General features: G+C 35.7%; 1 protein-coding gene across 3 annotated transcripts in view; it reads left to right on the top strand.

The window, feature by feature from the left end:
• Epha6 (EPH receptor A6) overlaps positions 1-25,624 on the top strand; it is an 895,033-nt gene that overhangs the window by 180,694 nt on the left and 688,715 nt on the right. The window lies entirely within an intron of this gene.

Raw genomic sequence — 25,624 nt, 5'->3', positions numbered from 1 at the left:
AAAATGTAAATAAAGATGTATTGTGGAATTGCTTTTCTAATGATGCACTAATAAGTGATAATTACACTGTAGTCAGGATAATGCATTCTTTAGTAGCAATTGTATATTGGTACTTTAATGGGTCATTATAACTTTTTAATATGAATAATTTTATACAAATATAAACTATAAATAACTAAGCAATTTCAATTTTTTGTGTAAAAGTTGAACAGATAATACCTATTACTTACATAAGTGACTCTAATTGTCATAAATTATTCTTTAAGGAGTTGGGTGTGATGTCAATAACCTGTAATCCTTGCAATCATAAAACTGAGATAGAAATATTAGGGATTGAAAGCCAACCTAAGTTGAGATCAAGGTTAGCCTGAGTTATTTATGAAATTGTCGCATTGAAACAAAAACAAAAGTTCTCTCAGATCTTTTTATATGACATTAAAAAGTCCTTTCTCATTTATACATTTCTTATCTCATTGGTTGATCCATATTTGTTCAATAAAAATTTTAAAGGTGGATTGATTATTAATTTTAAAAAATATATTCTTCATTGATTTCACTAAAAGCCAGAATAAAACCCTTCTAATGCTAAAAACATTTTAATTTGAATTCTGTAAAGAATATAGAATAATTAAATAAATATACTGAGTTCTTGAATAATATATTTTGATTATATTACTGTTAGGTGTTGTTGTAAAAAAGCACCACACTTAATTCTTGTTCTTTTTAGCAAATTTAGCTAAACAGGAATGAGTCCAAAGTTTATATAAAATAATAAATGAAATTAAATGTAGAGTATAGAAAAAGAACAATATACAAGGTAATATACCCAGACAGATAATATAATGCACTCTAGGGAAAATATTTAAAAAGCATATTAGTAACACCTGAAGAATAATATTTCTTATTAGTGCTGGATTAGAAAGTGAAATCAATTAAATTATATGAAGTAATTAAACCGTGGTCAAATAGAGGTCACTAAGTAGTAGAGGCAAATATGTGGCAATTTCAGAAACGGGATCTCACTTTGCAGAAATGAAGACTGTGCTGGAGAAGCAATCATAGTTTTGATGTGGGGCCTTGGCTGTCATATTTTAGTAAGTCCCCAAAGAGAAACCTTGACTATTGAAAGCATCTCACTTTAGAATGTAGAAAATTAGCTTCTTTTACACTTCAGTATAGGGATCAAGGAGTCCTGCAGAGGTTTCATAAAAAGATAGAAAGATGATAGATAGATAGATAGATAGATAGATAGATAGATAGATAGATAGATAGATAGATGATAGATAGATGATAGATAGATAGATAGATAGATAGATAGATAGATAGATAGATAGATAGATAGATAGATAGATGATAGATAGATAGATGATAGATAAACATATAGATAGATATAATCAATATATATTTTCATGGTATAAACATGTTTAAATTGGGCATTCTTTGAAAGTCATCTCAGTTTTTTTAACAACTCTTTTTTCACAAAGATATTTATAAAATATATGCCTATTTAATTTATAGATAAGAAGCTCTTCTGAAACAAAATCATAGCATATTTTAAACTTCAAAGCAATTTATATATATTTTATATGTATTTGTAAAAATGTTGTTCATAATTTTGGTTTTATTTCAAATCAAGCATTTCTACTTAACCCAATTTAACCCTTTACCCTTCCATTACTTTCCCCTCCCAATTTCATATCATCTCTGTTTTCTTTAAAACCTCACTTGGACAAAGGAACTCTTATCTTTATAATTTTTTTTCTTTGATTGTGAAGCTTTTTTCATTGTATTCATTTTAATTGTGTGATCATTTACAGTACTTAAGTCATCCATTCAAATCTATTGAAACTGATGATTTAGAATTTTATTTAAAATTTAATCTACAATGATTTCTTATATTTCATTTTCGGCATTGTCTCATTACTTAGAAGTATCAGTACCCTCCATGATGCTCACATTTGGAACAGTGCCATGCTCTCCCAGTTTAGCTCCTTTAGCTATCTCCTTCCCTCCTTCCTTCCTTCCTTCCTTCCTTCCTTCCTTCCTTCCTTCCTTCCTTCCTCCCTCCCTCCCTCCCCCCCTCCCTCCCTCCCTCCCTCCCTCCCTCCCTCCCTTCCTTCCTTCCTTCCTTCCTTCCTTCCTTCCTTCCTCTTCCCTCCCTCCCTCCTTCCCTTCCTTCCTTTCTTCCTTCCTCTTTTCCTCCCTCCCTTCCTTCCTCCCTCCCTTCCTTCTTTCTTTCTATCATCTTTCCTTCCTTCCTTCTTTCTTTCTTTCTTTCTTTCCTTTCTCCTTCCTTCCTTCCTATCATCTTGTTACATTCCTGCATTCATTCCTTCTTTACTTCCTTGCTTTCTTCCTTCCTTCCTTCTTGTTTGCCTGCCTATCATCCTACACAGATGCATAAATACAAAAATGTATGCCTACATTTGTAACTACATTATGGTTTAGGAAAAAATTTTAAATATATAATTGAAAGAAATGGAATACATATTTTTCCATTTATTTATTTATTTTTGGTTTTTCAAGGTAGATTTTCACTGTAGACTATCAAGCATGTACTGGAACTAGTTCTTGTAGACCAAGCTGGCCTCGAACTCACAGAGATCCACCTGCCTTTGCCTCCTGAGTACCTCCTGAGTGCTGGATGCAGAGTGCCTCCTGAGTGCACCACCACTGCCCGGCTGGAATAAATAACTTCTTAAGAAGCTTCCTTAAAACTTCAAGGAGGTTGAAATTCTTAGTTAAAAAAAAGTATTAGATATTCTCATATAATTGCACTATCTGTTTGTGGGAAAGAAAAAGCTAACATGTAAAAAATTTTATGCCCATAAGGGAAGCAGGGAAAAGTTCCAACATTTGGACTGTCATATTACTTTAAAACTTTGATCAATATTGTATATTTGAATTCCTAAAGGAAAATGTAGTGCATTTTAATTCAATGTGATAACAGAAATTATTTCTTTACTGTCTAGTGTCCATGAAACAGTAGTGTTTCTGAAATAGTACCTTAGTTTTCTTAGGACTGCTTTACTTTTCCCAGATGATCTACAATTCAAAATTTGTCTTACATGTAAGCATTAGAAAGATAAAAGTATTAATTTAATTAAATGATGCCATTATAAGACCTAATGAATTCTCCAATTATAAATAAATTAAAATAAATATTGACAAGTTATATTATTAGAGAAGGAAATAATTTGCTAGCAAACATTGCTGATATTTTACAAAGAGGAATATAAAATCTATTAAGGAGTAAATGCTCATATTAAAATAGAAAGTAAATATCTAAGGCTCTATTGTCAATTGCTGAAAACTTTTTGCCTTTTTTCTTTTTTAAAGACAGAGTTTCTCCATGTAATCTTGATAGACCTGTAACTTGCTCTGTAGACCAGGCTGACCTCTAACTCACAAACATCTTCCTGCCTCTGTTTCCCGAGTGCTGGAATTAAAGGCATACACCACCACCGCTGTGTAACTGATGAACTCTTACACTATGGTTATAGTAGGAGGGGATTTAAGTGGCATGAGGAATTAAATGAAAACTAACACCATGAAATGACATCTCCAGTGCCATCACTTTATTGTGTCTAGAAGTAGCAGAATTTTTGTCTAGAAATATTATGTAAATCTTTTTATTTCTTTTCAAAAAATTCAAGCATGATTTGATTATAGCTAATGCCATTTGTAATATAGGAAAACCATCACCATCTATCTATACGGCTAAAATAAACATATCTTTAAAATTAAACTTTGCTGAAAACAATGGATGTACCACCATGTTTACTACTGAGAAGAAAATAGTGGTATATAATTAATTAAACTAAAAGGATCTGTGTTTTTAGGATGGCAACAATTAAAAGACATAAGTTAAAATCTGCAAAGCAGAGAAAGCCTTGGAAAGGTGACGCGGTTCTGGGATGAGGAGGTAGAGCTGATTTTTCTCTGTCCAAAGACACTGTTTTCTAGGGCCTGTGCATGTTAGGTATTTCCAATAAAAAGGGGAGATTTTTTTAATTTTAAATAGAAAACCAATTCATAGGTTTGTTGAAAGCAAAATTTGGCATTAAGAAAAAAATCATAAGAAGAAAACAGAAATCGAAGATGATTTTCAAATATAGGTTAAGCTTCCCATCTTTGTTATGTGCTTATAATCTTTAGCTAAACAGTAGCTTATTTCCTTTTCCTGAAAAGAAAAAAAAACAACACCTTTATTAGTCTTTAATCTTAAAGATGTAAAAGGAAATCGCCATGTGATGAAGGAAATGAGCATGAAGTACATGCAGCTGATGAGAAGTTCTGGTTACTGTGGAGTTTCTACTACTGATAATAAACACAATGGAATGACAGAGGATGGCCTAGGCCCACCCATCATGAACAGAGAGTATAGTAAGAGCAATGAATTGGAATTAGATTACACATTACAAAATCTTATAAAAGAACTTTCTGTAGCATAAAAATCTACAAAATGATATGTATTCATTATTTCTCCTGGTTGACTATTAAACCAGTTTTCCTGACACACTGTTGTTTATGTTTGATACTTTTTATATTAAGATAGAACATTTATGTTGAAACTAAGTGGTACAACTTTCACATTAGAATAACTTTATAAACATAATATAATCTCTAGAAAAATCAATAATTATAAGCATAATTAAATGAACCTGAAATGAGACCCTTTTTAATATTGTTCCTTCAAATATCAGAATTTTCACCTGAAACTATATTTTAAAATTTTCTGACTATGTTATTAAATTATTTTCAGGTCTTTTCTCATATGGAGTAAATTACTCACTCTCGATTTTCATGAAGTTTTTTTTAATGAATAAAAAAATATTGCCACAAAAAAAATTAAAAAAAAATATTGCTACAAAACAGTTTTCTTCACATTATAAAGCAAAGACAAGCCCTTTGCTTTATAATGAATACTGAATGGTTAATTTGAATTCTCAAGTTTCAGAAAAGAAGTAAGTAGGACATAAAAAAGGTCTTTGATAAAAATAATCTACAGTATAAATAACATTTATGCATTAAAATAAAATAGAAATTATGTAAAAATTGACAAAATTACAATGACTTATTCATAACATTTCTATGTCATAAACTAAATCTATAATGACATAAACTGCTCTTTCAAGCAGCAATTTCATTAGTATTGACACGCATTGATAGCTGCCTTTCTATCACCACAAAAAGATGATGAAAATGTGTGTCATCCCCAAACTGTAAACGGAGGCACAGTACAAGGGCAGACATTGCTAACAAGATTTCTATGGAAGGAAATATGTGGGTATGTGATGAATGAGAATCTGTAACTATTGGCATTGCACTTGCCTTCCCTTAGCATAGGCATGCGCTCACATCATATTTCTTTGCTAAAAATCCTCATGTGTTTGTTTCATAACTTCATTTTTTACCCTACACATAAATATTTATGTTCACAAATATGACTTACATATATAAACATAGGTAAATACAAACCTTAGTTGACTGTAGTATCTGAGATATCATAATGATCTAATAGGCTGTCATGCTGTTTGAACTTCTCAGCCACAAAGCTAACCATTCCATCAGGCAGATGTGGCTGTCATTGCATTTTTATGGAGATTGCTACCTGGTCAGCCTCCCTTGAGACAGTTAGGGACTTTTCTCTTTGAGTTTCTTCATTTTAATAATAAAAACATATTACCTGGACAAAGTGTGTGCTGGTTATGTTTGGGTTAAGTTGGACCCTTGAGCAATTGATAACTGCGATGTAGTGGGTGTTTAAGGATTTTGTAGAGATGTTTCCTCTCTATGCTTATACTTTCTAGGGTCTTCTGCCAAGGTGAAACTAGGGCTTTGGATTTATTTAACATATTCATGTGACTTCCAAAAGATGTCTGGCCTGGGATAGGAAGGCCTGGGAACTTGAAGTCTGTGTTCACATACACCTGACAGGAGTATCTTAGTCCAGGGCTCCAGTATAATTTCATTAAGATCTTATCATGGGAAGTTTATCTGTACATTCTTATCTTCTTTAACTAATTCCATCTCCAGCCAGGTTTAGGATTTAGAAACACATTGCCTAGCTTGTACAGAGTCTCTCAACTCTTATAAAGGAAAACTAATCTATTTTTTCTTGAACTAAATAGATGTAAAGAAATCCAGTTAATCATTAGACACCCACTAGAGGAGTCCTTTTGAAATCCAGGTTTCTCAAGCTTCCTATTAAGTAGAAATGACTCACAAGAAATGGAAAAAGCGGAAGAACAGCAACAGTAAGGTTTCACAGAGGCTACTAACAGTCACATGGGTCAGGAATTAGGTTCTCATAGACCAAATATTCCAGATGTCAGATGTCAGATGCAGAACTCTAAAAACCGAAGGTAGACAACTTTCAGAAAACATGATAAAAACAAATGCTGCATTGTTCTCTAGAATACAGCAACAGACAATGCAGTTTACAACAGTCTTCAGTCAATGTAACAGAGGCTTTCAAACTGCAGAAAACGAAGAGCCACAATGTCAGCTTATAGCAGTGACTGTCCTTCTCAGTGCCAGTTATCTGCATTTGTATCTTGTATCATGGCTATGAACAATTATATGATAAATTCAATTTAAAGTACAGAGTATTTAGGGTCACAGTTGAAGGACACTGTGTATCACGGTAGATTTCAGGCCACTGGTTTCTGTTTCAGATCCCTGGAAGTACAGAAGTGAATGCCTGCTCTCAGCTTCCATTCCAATTCTCCATATGACCACAGTGTGCACAACGATTGTGTCCACATTTAGATTGACCCTTTCACTTTTTTCAACCCAATTCAGAACATTTTTGTACAGACAGGCCCAGAGGTTTGTCTCCTAGATGTCTCTATATCCTCTTATCATTCACATTTATATTGCCAGCCTGAAAAAATAATTATAACTAGGACAGTTGCATATGTAAAAATCTAAAATTATCATACAAAGGTAAGTTTGTTAAACCTGAATAAAATGTCCAACCATACAAGATGAAGAACAAACCAGTAATAATTGATGCTTATTTGCTAGATTCTTTGCAAATTCAACTTGCCCCAACCTAAATCTCCTGTGAAGATAGACACCATTAAGGAATTGTCTAGATGAGATTGATCTTTGAGCTCATCTGTTGGGTGTTGTCTTGATTCTTGGTTTATGTAGGAGGACACAACCAACTGTAAATTGTCATTTCCCTGGGCAGTTTGTCCTAAACTATATCAGGGAAGAAAAATATCTTCATGAACAAACTAGCAAGCAAACAACAGTACAAGTGCATTTATTTTCATTTTTGCTTGACTATGATATAATGTGGTCAGTTCTCTCAATTTATTTCCCCTTGATAATGAATTGGGACCTGTAAATGTAAGCCATATAAGTCCTTTTGTCCCCTGTGTGCTTAAGATCCAGATGTTTTATTGCAGCAATAGAAATAAAACCAAAATAATTTAAAAGGATAGAAAATTAGTTATAGTACATATTAAGGTAAGTACTGTGGCACCTGCTTGTTATCTTAGCACTGGGGAGGAATGAACAGGTAGACCATTAACCCCACTGGCCAGTCAGCCCAGCTGAATTGGTCAGCCCCATGCTTCAGTAAAAGAGACCCTGTCTCAAATCAACAAAAAACAAATAAAAAGAGCAAAAAGTACAAACCAATGTGGATTACAACCATTGAATGACAGCTAAGAACGTGTAGGCTGATCTATGTTAGAGAGAGAGAGAAAGAGATAGAGAGAACACATTGTTGTGAGACTTTCTGGGAATACATGGATGATCTATTCATTCCAGAGGGAACTATGATGACTGATGAAGAAATGATTCTCCCACAGTCTGTGAACAAGTGATTTTATGGAAATAAACTTACAGAAACATGAAGAAAACTTTATTTACAGGAGCCAAGATAGCTCAAAGATAGTTCCATTGTTAGAAAGCCTAATCCAATACGGGTGACAACTCATGAAAGCTGCATGCCTAGAACTCCTGATATGGTCGGTGGGCAGTTGAAAGCGGTTGAAGACTATCTTCTTTCACAAAGTTGCTAGTGCATGTTATCTTGAGAAGGATCTGTGTGAATCACATCCATTTACTGGGCTTCCTGAATATGTTAATTTATTTCCTGGTTCTTATAAGCCTTTGGTTCCTTCCGGGAATGGAAGTTTGAATTGAGAGGAAATTGGTACAGAACACACACACATGCGATACAGAGACAGAGAATAATACAATCAATAATAAGAAAACTGAAGTGAAATATATTACTCTTCAGGTTTATGTAATGAAACTTTGTTCACCAAAAGGTCACTATTCACAGAATTAAATCCATACTTGTTTAATAAAGCTATGTCTAGCTTGCCTGTGGTTAAAAAGTTATTGTACTTACTGTCCTGCTTAGCTTCACTGTCAAATTTAGAGCCTACAGTCATCTGAGAAGAGAACCTCTACTGAGAAATTGTCTAGATCAATTTGGCCTGTGGGCATATCTGTGGGGATCGGTCTTAACTGGTAATTGATGTATAGACAGCCCGATCCACTGTGGATGGCGCCATCCCTAAATAGGTTGTCCTGAACCGGATAAAAATAAAAAATAAGTATAAGATGGTCTCTGAGTCAGTTAGCCAAAAACATCTTATGTGATTTCTTTCATACTTCTTGACTCGTCAGTTCCTTGTTAGGATGTAATGCTGTGTCCAATAGTGTGTAGAACTGTCTCCAAGTTACTGCCTTGGCCTCCTTCAGTGGTGGGCTGTGAACTTGAGTTTTAAGTAAACTCACCCAGTTGATTCGAGTTAGAACATTTTATTACTACAAGAAAGTGAAACTGGAACATTTGCCCTATGGTTACCAGATTTAAAAATAAGATTAAGAACTGCTAAAGGTATAGTCTTAAGTTTTTGCCTTATGTTGATTAAGCATAATCCCCATCAATTTGTGCTTTAATCATTGTCAACAAAGCTTCTTATTATCCATTTCTGAATGATTCTTACTCTCACTGTCTTACAAGAAGAAATGAATATACTTAATGCAGGGTAAGCACACAGATAAATGAACTTTCTGCATCATCAATTCATCTACAGGTTGTATATGTCACACCTTCCAAATGTTTTCCTAAACCATGTCCTCTTCATAAGAATCATTTACCTCACAGATCAAGCTCAGTTTGAATAATAGCACTTCAACATCTGTACTCAACAGACAGTTCTCCAAGAAAATTTGGTGATGTCTTTCATTATCTTTAAATAAAATCTTATTCTATAATCATATCCTAGTAGCCCTTCACTCTTAACATAATCAAGCTCTTGCTGGATTCTGCAGTTTCCCAGCTTCCTAAACCTCCTTTACTTCCTGTAACTACACTCCTATTCCTGTCACTTTGGTTTTCAAACTCGCCAAGCTTCTGCCTCAAATCCTTCACATGTTTTTTTTTTCCTCTGATGTAATTTTAATACTATCTACCCTAAGTACAAGCTTACTATGGGTGCTGTAACAAATCCCACAAAATGAACATCTAACAGGGATTTACTTCCTCAAGGTCCTTGAAGCTTGAAGTTGAAGATGAATGTAACAAGAAGGTCCATTCCTACTGAAGATTCATCTGGGTTTGCACATGGCTTCCTTCACTTGTTATCACATAATATTTTCTTTGTGCACACTTAGTGGCACATGTAATGCCTCTATTTCTTTTTTATAAGGATATCAGCCTTTTAGGATTATGTTATGGTCCATTCTTTTTACATCATTTAACCTTAATTGCCTTAATGCTTCAATTTCTAAATACATTGACATGATCAACTAGAATTTCACCCTATGATTTTCTAGGCTTACAGTTCACCATGAAACATCTTGCTTGCTTTCTTGCTATCCTGATTATCACCTGACAGAATTTCATTATTCAGGATATTTTTATCATCATTTGTTTTAGATATATCTTCCTCAGACATATTCTATTCCAATAGTAACATAATTATACAAGACCCAGATCATATCTGGCTTTCTTTATTCACCGTTAAACTCATTATGCATAGAATTTTGCTTGGCATATGTGAATTACTTAGAGCATATCTGGGAGAGAATGCATTTCTCCAATTGACTGGGCATAATCATTTCTGGGTTTTGCACACAACATATCAAGACTTTTCATTTCTTTTTTCATAAAATGTCTAAATAGTTTGCATAACATAGAAACTAATAACATAAACTGTGTTCAGAATTCTGTCTTATATTTTCCTTTTATCTAAAATAACCTTTTTAATATAATATATCCTGATTATGGATTCCCCTTTCTGTACATTTCCCAGTGGCCCCTCCGCATCTATATCCATACCATGTCTATCTCCCATTACAAAACAAACAGGCTTCTATGGGAAAGTGCAGTAAAATAAAACAAAAGCTAGCATACTGGAATAGAACAAAACCGACAGAAGGAAAAAAGCTATAGAAAAAGCATAGGAAGCAGATGTAGATACAGGGATGTCACTTATTCGCACACTCAGAAATCCCATTAAAGAACACTAAACTCTTGAGGGAAGGTGCATGAGTTGTATGATTCATTTTTACTAAGTGTAAATGGAATAGTTAATTTCTTAAGGACTGAAAACATATTGTTATTTTAATAAATCATTTTCATTTTTTCCAATCAATGCCTCCAGCTATGTTATAATGAAATTTCTAACTTCCCCTTTCTTACCAGGTGGCATCTTCTTGACTTTTTCTTGGACAGATGCCAGACCTTTTATAGCAGCTTGGGTTATTAGTTTATTCTCTTCCTCATTTATTTGAAAATGTCAATCATACATTTTATCGAAATGATTTTCTACATTTACCATCTGTGATGACAGCTCTCATAGCACTGGAAATATTAAGGTGTGGGTGGACTTCCAGATATTTCTCATTCCCACATGTAGAAGTCAGCTCCATCTGGCAAGGGCGTGACGTGACTAGAGTAGCAAATGTCTTCTGACCTGACTCAGTGAGACTGCGATTTTTCCTTGTTGTTGTTGCTGATTTCTGTTTCTCCCATTACCTTCAATTCAATATGCCTCTGCTACGTTGGCCCAGCAATGCATGCATTTTCTTTTTCTTTTTTTCTTTTTTTTTTTATTTATTTTTTCATTGAGAAAAGAAAAAAAAAACAAGTTTCCACCTCCTCCCAGCCTCCCATTTCCCTCCCCCTCCTCCCACCCTTCTCCCCCTCCCCCCACTCCTCTCCCTCTCCCTCTCCAGTCCAAAGAGCAGTCAGGGTTCCCTGCCCTGTGGTAAGTCCTAGGTCCTCCCCCCTCTGTCCATATCTAGGAAGGTGAACATCCAAACTGGCTAGGCTCCCACAAAGCCAGCACATTGCGTAGGATCAAAACCCCGTGCCATTGTCCTTGGCTTCTCATCAGCCCTGATTGTTCGCCATGTTCAGAGAGTCCGGTTTTATCCCATGCTTTTTCAGTCACAGTCCAGCTGGCCTTGGTGAGCTCCCAATAGATCAGTTCCACTGTCTCAGTGGGTGGGTGCACCCCTCGTGGTCCCGACTTCTTTGCTCATGTTCTCCTTCCTTCTGCTCCTCATTGGGACCTTGGGAGCTCAGTCCAGTGCTCCAGTGTGGGTCTCTGTCTCTATCTCCATCTATCACCAGATGAAGGTTCTATGATGATATGCAAGATATTCGTCAGTATTGCTATAGGCTAGGGTCATTTCAGGTTCCCTATCCTCAGCTGCCCAAGGAACTAACTGGGGACCTCGGCTTGGGCTCCTGGGAGCCACTCTAGGTTCAAGTCTCTTGCCAACCCTAAGGTGGCTCCCTTAACTAAGAATTGTGCTTCCGTGCTCCCCTATCCAACCTTCCTTTATCCCAATCCTCCTTTTTCCCCAAGTTCCCCCCATCCTCCCCTTCTCCCTTTTCTCTCCCCATCTCCCCTTACCACCATCCCACAAGAGAAAGTGGGAAATACCCTACAACAGATGGGCACAGGAGATCGCTTCCTATGTGTAACCCCAACAGCACAGACATTAAGGGCAACATTGTATAAATGGGACCTACTAAAACTGAGAAGCTTCTGTAAAGCAAAGGACACTGTCACCAAGACAAAAAGGCAACCTACTGACTGGGAGAAGATCTTCACCAACCCCGCAACAGACAAAGGTCTGATCTCCAAAGTATATAAAGAACTCAGGAAACTAGACTTTAAAATGCTAATTAACCCAGTTAAAAATTGGGGCACTGAACTGAACAGAGAATTCTCAGCAGAGGAAGTTCAAATGGCCAAAAGACACTTAAGGTCATGCTCAACCTCCTTAGCAATCAGGGAAATGCAAATCAGAACAACTTTGAGATATCATCTTACACCTGTCAGAATGGCTAAAATCAAAAACACCAATGATAGCCTTTTCTGGAGAGGCTGTGGAGGAAGGGGTACCCTCATCCATTGCTGGTGGGAATGCAATCTTGTGCAACCACTTTGGAAATCAGTGTTTCGGTTTCTCAGGAAATTCGGGATCAACCTACCCTTGGACCCAGCAATACCACTCTTGGGAATATACCCAAGAGATGCCCTATCATATGACAAGAGCATTTGTTCAACCATGTTCATAGCAGCATTATTTGTAATAGCCAGAACCTGGAAACAACCTAGATGCCCCTCAATGGAAGAATGGATGAAGAAAGTGTGGAATATCTACACATTAGAGTACTACGCTGCGGTAAAAAACAATGACTTCTCGAATTTTGCATGCAAATGGATGGAAATAGAAAACACTATTCTGAGTGAGGTAACCCAGACCCAAAAAGATGAATATGGGATGTACTCACTCATAATTGGTTTCTAGCCATAAATAAGTGTCACGGAGTCTACAATTGGTGATCCTAAAGAAGCTAAGTAAGAAAGTGAACCAAAGGAAAAACAAATGCATTTTCTATTTAGTGTGAAACAATTCCTTTGGGGGTAAGAAGTGACCCAGCTCATGGATCACAGGGAAAGAAGATCGAGCAGGGTTCAGCTTCACATAATTCATGACTTGTTCATTAAAGCCCATTGAACACCGCCACTAGGGTACCTCTTTCATGTGTATGAGCAAATTACTGTAGGCTTTTAAACCTTCTACACATCTATCCAGCTCAAAGATAGTTCACAACCTTACTCTATCTAATCATAGTAAATTAGTACATACATCTCTGTATTATAGATACTATTGTGATGCATTTGGTTTCCAAACTTATGGAGAAAGATAATAGAGATGGCTTATTAAATTGAAGGGAACATGCTATTCAGAGGCTTTTCACTGCCATGCAAACATGAGAGATAGTAAAGCTGCACGGATGAGAGATTAACTCGCAGTTTTAGAGGTTTCCAGTTCTCATTGCCTAAATCATTGGGGACAGAGTACAGCACAGCAATAGTTTGTGACAGAGGAGAAGGCTCACCTTATAATGGTCAAGAACCAAAAAGAGAAAAAGAGAAGGTGGGTTCAGGAATCCAAACAGCTCCTGCTGAGGCACACCTGCAGTGACTAGACTTCCTTCCCTGCTTTCATGAGTATTAGAAGAATAATACACATGAATGTTCAAGCCTTTAACCAGAAGCCTTTGTAAGAATGTTGGGATCCAAATGATGACATTTTTTAGACAGTTTCAAATATGCAAGAAATCCATTGAGCAGACTTCCGATAATTCCAAAGAATGTGCCTTTATACAGGGAACTTCAGTGAGCCTATGAACCTGGAGGATCCTGACTCATCATATCCCATGAAAGTTTGTGAAGCAACAGTGGAAAAACAGAGAACGTAAACTTTCATCTTCATCAGCAACGCTAGGCTGTGAAGACATCCCATTTGTCACTCAGTTCTATGAGCATTTACTGCAATATATATATATATATATATATATATATATATATATATATATATCATTAAGTATTTTGTATTAAATTATTTTCTATTTTTGTTTCACCAATACATGGTGAGACAAAATTATGCCAAGTAGATTACCAAACACATTTTTAAATTTTTGACATTTTAAATACTGAATATTTTAAATATTCTGAATTTTGTTTTGCCTTTACCTCTATTTTCTAATAAAGAATTTCCTACCAACAGCAGATATCACTAACCAGAACTCAATTTATATTTCAAGTACTGCCAGGCTGGTGGCGCACGCCCTTAATCCCAGCACTCACAAGGCACAGGCAGGTGGACCTCTATGATTTCGAGGTCAACCTGGTTTACAAAAGCTAATTCCAGGACAAACTCCAAAGATACAGAGAAACCCTGTCTCAAAAACAAAAATTGCAAATACTCTATTCTTATTGTCTTCATTGTCATTTTTCTAATTTACCTTTCCTAATGTGCTCTGCTTATTCTTATTTTTCTTTGATGTATTTACTTGGTAAAATGTTAGCTATAGCATAAGCTAATAAGACTGAAAACTAATCTGCTATTTCTGAAAAATATCAAAAATGTATTTTAAAAATTTATATTATATAAAGATAAGAAGTAAATCCTTGTGATTACTTTTACCACTTTACAATATTTCTTTTAAGCTAGTTTCCATTTATATCGACTTGTATATAAAATCAAGAAAATATCTCATTTCCTTTGCTGAAGAGTTATAAAATTCAATTATGTATAAAGGCAAATATCACTCTGAGTAAGAATCAATCTATAAAATTAGCAAAATGAATCTTTTTATCATCATGTCCAGAGCTTATTTTTGCGTATTATAATGGTGGCAATATTTTATATTTGAATATGTTATACAGAAAAGCAAAGTGACAAAGCACATCCTTCACAATGTTGGCAATCTCACCCTATTCTCTCCTTCCTCCCTTTTGCTACCCTTTCCTTCCTTCTTTAAAGATATTCTCTTAGGATTTGTTGGTCAGTTCATTTCACATTCTTTCAGAACAGTAATTTGCATATCAAAGTCCAGATAGAAGTAAACAGACCCTAAAGTTTCCATCTGCTGTTCTCACTCTACTGAGACCTACATATGAATAAAACAGTAGATTTGAGATGAGCAGCTTCGCTCTTGAAATATACACCAGTATCTTAAAAGTGGCAAATCACACACATAGTTATTTAGAAACTAGTGTCCAAAGAAAATATTATTTTACTTAAAGGGAGTGGTGGTAAGGGGTGATTAACAGGTCAATATCGCACCTTGCTAGGATTTACATTGAGGACATTGCCATTTTTTGACTGAACTTAAAGTGTTACAACGAAGCTGATCTTAAGTTTTAAAATGAGCACATACATTCTGAATCATTTTATCTGTTACTTACAGGAAAAGGGTTCTAACAATACAAATAATAATTCAAAAACTTAAACGGTCAAAATTGAGAAGCTTTACAAGACTTGCTTCATTCAACTCTGTTATAAGACAAGACAATCCAGCAGACAGAGGCTTTACCCTTTCAGAGGACACTTTTACAATAATCCTCCCTCCCTTCCCTTTCTTTTTTATGACAGTTTTGAAGCTTTTACCATCATCGCCATTATTATTATTGTTGTTGTACTTAAAAATTAAACAAAACCCAGAATTTAATGATGAGTTCTGCCTTCTGAAATCAACTATAGAATGGAAATTATTTTGTAAGACAGAAAAACATGTCAGGGTCAACAATGATATAATGAGAAAACTTCCTCTTTAGGTGTAAATCTAAGAGGAGTTCTGTTTTTACAACTGTGTAGTACTCCATTGTGTAACTGTACTACATTTTCATTATCCTTTCTCAGTTGAGGAGCATCTAGGTTGTTTCCATGTTCTGGCTATTATAAATAATGCTGCTATGAACAGAGTTGAACAATCATCCTTGTAGTATGATAAAGCATCCTTGCGGGATATGCCCAGGAATGGTATTGCTGGGTCCTGAGGTAAATTGATTCTCAATTTTCTGAGAAACCACCATACTATTTTCCAAAATGGTTATACAAAACTTTGCATTCCCAACAGCAATGGAACAGTTGCTCTGCATTCCCTTACTCTGCATCCTCTCCAGCATAAGCTATTATTGATGTTTTTTATCTTAGCTATTTGCATGTAAATGAATGGAACTAGCAAAATACATCCTGAGTGACGTAACCTAGACAGAGAAAGATGAGTATGGTATTTCTCACTCTTAAGTGTATACTAGCTGTAAACAGAAGGATAACAAACCTATACCCCAGAGAAGCTAAGTAATAAGGAGAACCCTATGAGAAACATACATAGATCCCCCTGGGTGGAGGAAATAGACAAGCTCTCCTGAGAAAATTGGGAGAGTTGGGGTTGGGAAAGAAGGGAGGGGCAGAAAGGGAAGGAGGAGAGAAGGAAAGGAGAGAGGAAAACACGAGGAACCTGAATGGTAGAGATGGGGGAATGACAGAGACCCAGAGCAAGAAAAGAGATACCTTGGTTGAGGGAGACATTATGGGACTAGCAAGAAACCAGGTACTAGAGAAATTTCCAAGGATAAAGCCAGCTAAGACCCTAAGCAATAGTGGAGAAGGTGCCTAAAGAGGGTGTCTTTCCCTGTAGAAAGATTGATGACTATCTTAAATGTCATCATAGAACCTTCATCCAGAAACTGATGGAAGTAGATGCTGAAATCCACAGTGGGAACTGGGCTGAGCTCCCAAAGTCCAATAGAGAATGGGAGGAATAAGAATATGAACAAAGAGGTCAAGACCATCATGGGGATACCCACTAAAACAGCTTATCTGAGCTAATGGGAACTCACAAACTCTGACTTGACAGCAGGGGAGTCAACATAAGACCAAAGTAGGCTCTCTGGGTGTCAATGCCAGTTGTATGGCTGAGGCAGTCTGTATATGGCAGTAAGACCAGGATTTATCCCTTCTGCTTGTTTGGATTTTTGGAACCCATTCTCTTTTGGAGGAATACCCTGCTTAGTCTAGATATAGTGGGAAGGGCCTTGGTGCTGCCTCAAAGCTAGACTTTGTTGACTTCCTACGGGAAGCCTTACCCTCTCTGAGGAGTGGATGAGGGGCAGGATGAGGGAAAGGTGGAAGGAGGAGGAGATGAAAAGGAGGGGGAACTGGGATTGTTATATAAAATTAGAAAAAAATAGTCTTTTTTAAAAAGTAAATTAATTAAAGAAAATACAGTATTGAGTGAGGTAAGCTATTGACATTTATTTTAGGGTTAACCCCCATTAAACTTCTCAGGTCCTACTAAGATTGCAGGAGAAAACCTGGCTAATTGGATCTGAGGGTAAAATGAAATAAATCAACTCAGTATATTTAAAAAAAAGAGTAGTTTGTGATGAGGGTGGCAGACTATGGTGCCAGATCTGCTTAGGTCAAAGGTAAATTCTGCACCTATTAAAAAACAGGAAAGATTCATCTTTGTCAGAATTAAGTGAGGTAGCATTCACAGAGGATTTAATATAACACCTTTGACCTTGTTAGCATTCACTATTATTATGCAAAATTTCATAATATTTTTTACAACAAAAGAGACTTTAAATTCCTTTAGGGAAAATAAAGAGGAAAAACTGATAAATATCTGGAATAAGAGAGGCTGAATGAGTTAATATTCACAGAAGAATTTATTTATAAAATCAGTTCTTACATTAGAGGATTGAAATTAGATAAAGAAAATGTTACTCATCTATTTCACAAGTGAATATGTTCATGTTTCCTGAATACTAGATTTGATGGAACCTTAGCTATTTTAAGTCTTTTAAGGATATGACATGAATAAACATTAACAGGTTAATGAAACTCCTGTCTGAGAGTAAGTGAAATCCAGTTGCTTGTTTAATGTACCAAAACCCAACCTTCTAACACTTCATAATGGTCTCAGTTGCTCTTAGAACCACTAGAAATAGCTTCTGTCCCAGGGGCATGCTGCCTTTGAAGAGAGTCTATTTTTATTAACATTCCTTGTGGATTTAACTACCATTATGTGGTTAGGGTAAAATATCTTGTTGATGACCCATTTCTAATAGTTCTTAATCAAGAATGATTTGCAGTGCTGGATGAACATTTCCTTCACATTTGTTCTTAATTCCCACATCCTAGACCACTGTCTAGTATTCTCATTAAAGCTGTAAGTGGCCAAATTTCCTTTTGTTACTATGTTGTAGGAGGCTTCTTGTTTGTTTCCCGGATGCTCAGACTCCCAAAATAATCACACAGAACCTATATTATTTGCAATAACCTTTGATCAATAACTTAAGAGTATTTTAGCTAGCTCTTACATCTAGAATTAACCCATTTCCATTATTTTAGATTTTTATCACAAGGCTTGTGGCCTACCAGCAAGGTTTCAGCTGGCAGCTCATGTCTTTCCCCTCTGGAAGCTATATGGTGTCTCACTGACTCTGCCTCCTTTCTCCCAGTATTTAGTTTAGTTTTCCCCGCCTAGCTGCACTCTGCCCTATCAGGTCAAGCCAGTTTCTTTATTCACCAATGGTATTCACAGCATACAAAGGTGAATCCCACATCATTACTTCCTAGCATTTTGTATGTTCAGTATTATTTCAGAATTTTTATGTGTTTTGTGTTGTTATCTGAAACCTAAGAAATATAAAGGAAATTTGGAGAGATTCTACAGAATATGAATACCACTGCTTGGCTGACCCTTCAAGAAGTGTTGGATGGAACTGTCTTATTTTTTTCAATCCAATCTATTTAAAAACTAATTACATAGCAGACTTTACCAAATTGAAGTCTTTAGTCCTTAGATGAATTATGAAAATATTTTTTTTTTCTTTTTTGGGAGGTGAGGGGCATTGAGACAGGGTCTCACTATGTAGTTATGACTGTCCTGAATTCACTATGTAGTACACGTTGGACTCAAACTCACAGAAATGAAATTGCCTCTGCATCCGGAGTGCTGGGATTAAGGGCATGTGCTACTACTTAGAGCCATTTTAAACACATTCAGCAGCAGTTACCTTATTTGTAACATAGATTGAATATTTTTCCTTGTGGCTGTCAGGGAGGATTAAGTACCAAATACAGCTTAAATATAGAATATGTTGCGTGTGGGCCGGGCGGTGGTGGCGCACGCCTTTAATCCCAGCACTTGGGAGGCAGAGGCAGGCGGATCTCTGTGAGTTCGAGGCCAGCCTGGTCTACAAAGGGAGTTCCAGGACAGGCTCCAAATCTACAGAGAAACCCTGCCTCGAAAAACCAAAAAAAAAAAAAAAAAAAAAGAATATGTTGCGTGACAATAACATGAATTCATTAAATATGTGTTGCCTTCTCTCTTTAATAGTTTTCCATTAATTCTTTTATAGCACTATTAATTTTATTACAAATAGATTATTTGCTCATATAATACATCTCAACTAGAATTTACCTTCTCTCCACTCCTGCCAACTTCCCTACAGCTGTTCTCTCCCGAAGATATATTCCCTTTCTATTTCCCTTCAGAAAAGAGCAGGACTCCAAGAGACAACAACCAAATATGACAAAATAAGGTACAATAGACAAGGCAAAAACCTTTACATCAGGACTGGACAATGCAACTCAATAGGAGGAAAAGAGTCTCAAGAACAAGCAAAAGAGTCAGAAAAATACCAACTCTCACTGTTAGAAATCATCCCACAAAATCACCAAATTAATAGCCAACTTCCTTGGAAGTTCCCTTTTACCTTCTCCAGTCCTTACAAGCTACCAAACCTCCATCAATATTAATGATTCTAATTCCATCAATTTACCTAGAAATTTTACGATTTCATTTTTCTTAACAGCTAAATAATATTTTATTATGCAAACGTATCACATTGATATTATCGATTAATTATCTGATGGACCCCTAGGTTGTTTCAAATGTTTGACTCTTATGAATAGAGCATCAATTAACATGGACTGTCAGGTGTCTCTGCAGTAAGCTGTAAAGTTCCTTGGAAGCTCTTAAGTCAGTTATCACTAGTCAACATTGAACATCAGTGCTACCTGTGCAATTTGGGGATCTATCCTTTCCTCACATTCTGACTACCGTCTTGGGAGTCAGATAAGGCAGCCCATTTAAAGGATTTACCTAATCTGTTACCCTAACTAGCCCTCCCTTTGATATCCCCTTCATCTAGTTAGCACCTTGCGGTGTATCAGCTCTATCATTTCTGTAAATATTTAAGGTCTTCTAACATCATGTATTCCCCATGCTTTCCCATTAAAACCTCTCCTAACCTCCATTCCCCTTCTATATAATGTAGCTAATCTTTTCAATGAATTTGAATAATCGTGTCTACAGAAATATGTATACCATTTCCCTATTATCTCACAGGTTACTTTACTAAATATGTTTATGAGTTGTAAATACAAGAAATAAAGTAGAAAAGTACCACAAGATGAAATACTGTGGTGTAATAATTCAATAACTAGAAGGAGAAAACACATATGTAAACTATGACTGTTGTAGCCTAAGAAGCACACATCTTATGTTTTCATGAACCAAATAACCTTTTAAAAGCATTATAAATCATTATGAAAACTCAAAATCATAATTTAAACAATTGACTTTTAAAATTTGACTTTATTTTGCTCATTCACTTTCACAAATGCTTTTTACCACAATCTGCCCCTCTATTATTTAATAAGATGATATTCTAAATCAATATTCTAGTTTATCTGTAATGACATTTTAGGAACAAAATATCTTACTGAGAAGTTTTAATTTCATCACTATTTTCTGAACTGTCATAATGAACTTGTTTCAGCTGTCAAAAATGAAAACATATTCCATTTAAAAGATATATTTTTCTCTAGAAAAAATCATGTAATCTTGTTGATGCTTTGTTTTTCCTGAGATCATTAGATGTGAGTATGAGCAGATATGAATAGACTCATCCTGCTTCTTTTCTTTACAATAAAGTCTTTGTAACATAATGAGCAATTCCAGGGCTGTGCATGTCTCAGTCTTGATATCTTCATGTTTATAGAAAATATATAAAGGTATTTATTGTCCAAAAATACACTATGTAATAGAGTGGGATCAGTTGTACCAGAGAATTTTCTAAAATGAGATCTCTGTGTCTAGAATCTCTTTGAATTTCTAAGTTAGCTATTAAAGATCTTATCCTTCACTGGAACTCTCAAAATATTGTTCAAAATGTTGATAATTCAGTTATATTTGAACAGATGATATTTTTTCTTTATTTTCCTTGTACCTGATTGCTTACAACTGTTTAGGGTTATCTATTACTTTCAAAAGCTTGCCTATTGTTGTTGAAGGCTGCTTGTTCATTTTCCGTCTAACCCATTTCCATTATTTTATATTTTACCATGATGCTCCTTGCCTACCAGCAAGGTTCCAATTGGCAACTTGCATCTTTCCCCTCAGGCAGCTACATAGATTCTCATGACTCCGCCTTCTTTCTCCCAGCATTCAGTTTAGTTTTTCCTGCCTATCTCTACTCTGCTCTATCACAGAAAAAGCTAGTTTCTTTATTCGTTAATCAATAAAAGCAACACATACACAGGACTTCCTACAGCCTATACTGGTTGTTTTTAAGCACTTGGTTGTATCATTTTCTCTCTCTCTCTCTTACACACACAAACACACATACATGCAGGTGCACATGTGTGAGCACATGCACACACACACACACACACTAATTAGTTTAGGTTTCCAATTGAACTGCTCATGGAAGTGTAACAGGTAACTCATTTGTATATATAGTGTGGTCTTGCTTGCACTTTGTTCTGTTTCTACAGCCTTGGAATACTCAGTTTTCTATATAGTTTGAAAACTCCATTTATCACTATACTGTTTAAATGACACCTGTTTTGTCCATTTTATCAGTCTCTGTAGCCCATCTCAACCCAAAATCCATTATGTATCCCAGACTGGATATCAACTTGGATCATTCCTGCCTCAAAATTGAAAATATCTGAGCTGCTACACTTGTCTTAGAAGTTTAAAAAAATATATAGATAATTTCACAGGCACTTTTCATTTCAGAATATATCAGATAACTCAGAAAGATAAGAATCTTCACATGTTCTGCTCCCCTTTAACCTATTGCTTCTTATTTTCATTTCAATTTTAATTTACTTTTTCTAAAATCATCATTTTAGATATAAGTTAGGTAAATTACAATCAGATGAGGTTTGGGCACCTGTTTATGCAAGCACTTATAAGGGTGAGGCAGGAAGTTCTTGATGACAGGCCTGTTTGGGTGCATAGCAAGATTGTCTCAAAGAAGGAGAATAAAATACCTCCCAGTTTTCCTTCAGAAGAGGGCACACACACTCCAACAATTTTCAGTATTGGTTAGCTTCTTGCTGCTTTTTTCGTACCCTTTTCTCTTTACGCTCTATGCATTGGCATGTGTCTTACCCTTTCAGCAGTTCATGTCCCTCAGCAGGAGGCTCTGTAGATATAATTCATCTTTTGTCCAGAAGTAAGCTCTGGGGATCCAACTTTTATAGACACCAGGACTGTAAATTGTGCTCTTTCTCTATCCTTCTATTTCTATCAGCTCCCCAAGCATATTTTGAAAGTAATATGTCTCTCTAATGTTATAAGTTCATTTCTCCTTAATTCTTTATTATTTAATATTTTGTTCCTGTTACTAGGCATCCTGTGACAACAGCCCTTACATTTCCATTTTATAAAAGAAATAGATTCCCCTCATTATAAAACTCTTCTCTGTATATTCTTTTGGCATGGCTGGAATTTTAGCCTTACCTGAAATTTTTTTGGAACAAATTACATATTACAAAATAATTCTCTTTGTGTTATACATTTATGTTTACATATGTACATTTCTTCATTTGTGGACAGATACTCACATTTAGAGTTAAACAAACACTTTTAATTACTTGATAATGTACCTAGATTTTTCTTTATTATTATTATTAATTATTATTACTATTACTTTTAAAAACAGGGTTTGTCTGCTTTGGAGTCTGTCCAAAAACTCACTGCATAAAACAGGCTAACCTCAAACTCACAGAGTTCCACCTGCCTCTGTCTCCTTCCTGAGTGCTGGGATTAAAGGTATGAGCCTACCCTGCCCCTGGCTTAAATCTTTTTTTTTTTTTCTGTAGTCAGAGTACTGTGAATCAAATATATTTCTTCCAAGTTCAAATGTTGAAATAAGTTTGTCTTAATACAGTAACACCTAGAGGTTGGGCCTATAGAAAGTGATAAAGGTCAGGGAGGCAGAAATGTCATGAAAGGAATTTGTTCTGTTTTAATGGAGACCACACAAAGTTCCGTTATACCCATACGTGAAATATCACAGGCTCTCAACATCTGTGCATCTGGCCAACTTGATCACTGGATGGACCTTCAACATCTAGAAATAAATACACAGACACAGACACAGACACACACACACACACAGACACACACACACACACACACAGACACACACACACAGACACAGACACACACACACACACACACACACACACACACACACACACACACACAGGTATCCTCTGCTGTGAGTAAGCATTTAGCATATGAGGCATTTGCTCTGGCAGCATCAGCAGGCCTAAGCATGGTGACTTTAAAAATTGATTTTAATTGTATCACTTGTACCAGGCTTTTGCTTTTGGGCTACCAACCAGCTACTAAATCACAACACAGACACTCATTATTAGTTTTGAATGCTTGGCCTACCTTAGCCATGTTTTTGGCTAGCTCATTTAACTTAAATTTAAGCTGTTTTTCTTTATCTACCTTTGGTCATAGAGTTTATTAGCTTTTTACTTCTGTGTATCTTACTTTCATTGTTTTTTTTTTATGTCTGACTGGCTGACATCTGCCTGGCTACTTGGTTGAGGCACATGTCTTGTTCTCTTCTCCTCCTTCTGTTCTTCATTCCTCTTCCCAAACCTAGATTTCTGCTCTGCCTCCAGTCTTGTCTATCCTCCTGCTACCTAGCTATTGATTATTCAGCTTTTATTAGACCAATCAGGTGCCTTAGGCAGGCAAAGTCAAACAAATCAGCACATTTTTACATAATTAAACAAATGCAGCCTAAACTGAAGTAACACACCTTTACACAGTTAAAGTAATATTGCACAGGAAAAACAAACATAGCACATCTTTACATAGTTAAAATCACATTCTACAACAAACAATTTTCTTTAAAAATACATATTCTGGTTTAGTATTGTCTGGTCGTTTTGTGTTAGGCAAAACATTGGCTAGGCCATAAAATTTATAATGAACACAAAAATATTTTTCACAAATCTAGTGGATGCGACGTACAAACCAAAGCAGTAGCAATAGGACAGAGTTGTTTTTCTTGTTGTTGTTTTGTTTTGTTTTTTTTGTTTTTGTAGAGGACTGCACCCTCCAGAAAGGGGAAACCACCTTGTGTGTTCATACAAGTTGCCTGGACAGAGGCAAGCAAGCCACCATACAGTGAGTGAGGTCAATTTTATCATGGATTAATTTCATTTATGAGGGACCAGCCTTCTGGCCAAGTCAACTCTTAAAATTTCTGTTTTATATTATCATACTGACAAAACCTTCAAATGATAGCATTTTCTGATTTATCAACGTATTTTTGTTTTCTCTTTCATAAGAGTTTTATCCTGTTGGTACTTTTTTTCTTTTCCTTTTTAGTTTTGAGATTATAATTGCTCCATCTCTTCCCTGTCTTTTACTCCTCCGACCCTCTCATACACTATTCCTAGCTCTTTATCAAACCCATAGCCTCTCTTTATCTCTTTTAATTATTCTGCATGCCTGTATGTATATGTGTATGTTATATATATGCATATACACATATTTACCAAATCTTTTGGTATTGACCAACCAATTGGTGGGCTCTTAACAGGAAAAGACTTTTTGTCCGTCTTCAGCATTTTTTGGTAGCTTGTAGTCTTCTGTAGGTTTGAGGTCTTTCCAGTTTTCCCCTATCTACTTTGGCATGTCTATTTTGTTCCTGTAAACTCATGTTATACATTTAGAAGGATTGTTTTCTTTGTCTTTGAATCCATTATCAAGCTAGTCCGGGTTCAGATCCAAGTGTTCTACATTTTGTTTTCTTTTCTTGGAGAAGAGAAATTTCTCTGTTGTTTTCACCTAGCATTGTCAAAATTTCTGACACAATGACAAGCAACTAGTAAATATCAAGTAGACAATGACCAGTGTTTTCTCCAGGGATATAAGATTAATTCAGTATTAGCACAATAAGGTGTTATTAACAATTACATTATGAAACCTTTCTCATTCTTTTAGAGCAACCTCCTTACCTGCCTTGAAGAGGTGTCACTGGCAAGTAAACTAGTCATTTTGTGTTTAAACTGGCACCTTCTCCATTCTACTTGAATCTCATTATATAAGCACCAAGCAGGATCAAATGAGGAAAAGATTGGCTTTCATACTGACAGCCTTGATCCCTGTTCTCAGTAATCATCCTTGTGGACTTTTTCCTTGAATTTTTTATTTAAAATTTTACTTTTTTTCATTGTCATCACATTTTCATTGAAGATAATCACCTTGTTACAGAATTTCCATAATATTTAAAGAAACAGTTTTTCAAGGGAGCTTTCCACTTTACTGAGTAAATGTACTCCTCTTTTGATGTTGATTGTTGATGGCCAGTGACTCACAGCTGCCTTCTTCTACAATGCCTGCCCTTGTCAGGATGTTATTGGGTAATCACAACCACTGAGGGACTGACAAGGGATTGCAAAAGCCACACCTCTTCATTTATGTTAAAATACC

This window comes from Microtus pennsylvanicus, chromosome 1, assembly GCF_037038515.1.
Source record: "Microtus pennsylvanicus isolate mMicPen1 chromosome 1, mMicPen1.hap1, whole genome shotgun sequence".
NCBI lineage: Eukaryota > Metazoa > Chordata > Mammalia > Rodentia > Cricetidae > Microtus > Microtus pennsylvanicus.
The sequence above is the reverse complement of the archived record's forward strand: the minus strand, read 5'-3'. Positions and strand labels throughout refer to the sequence as shown.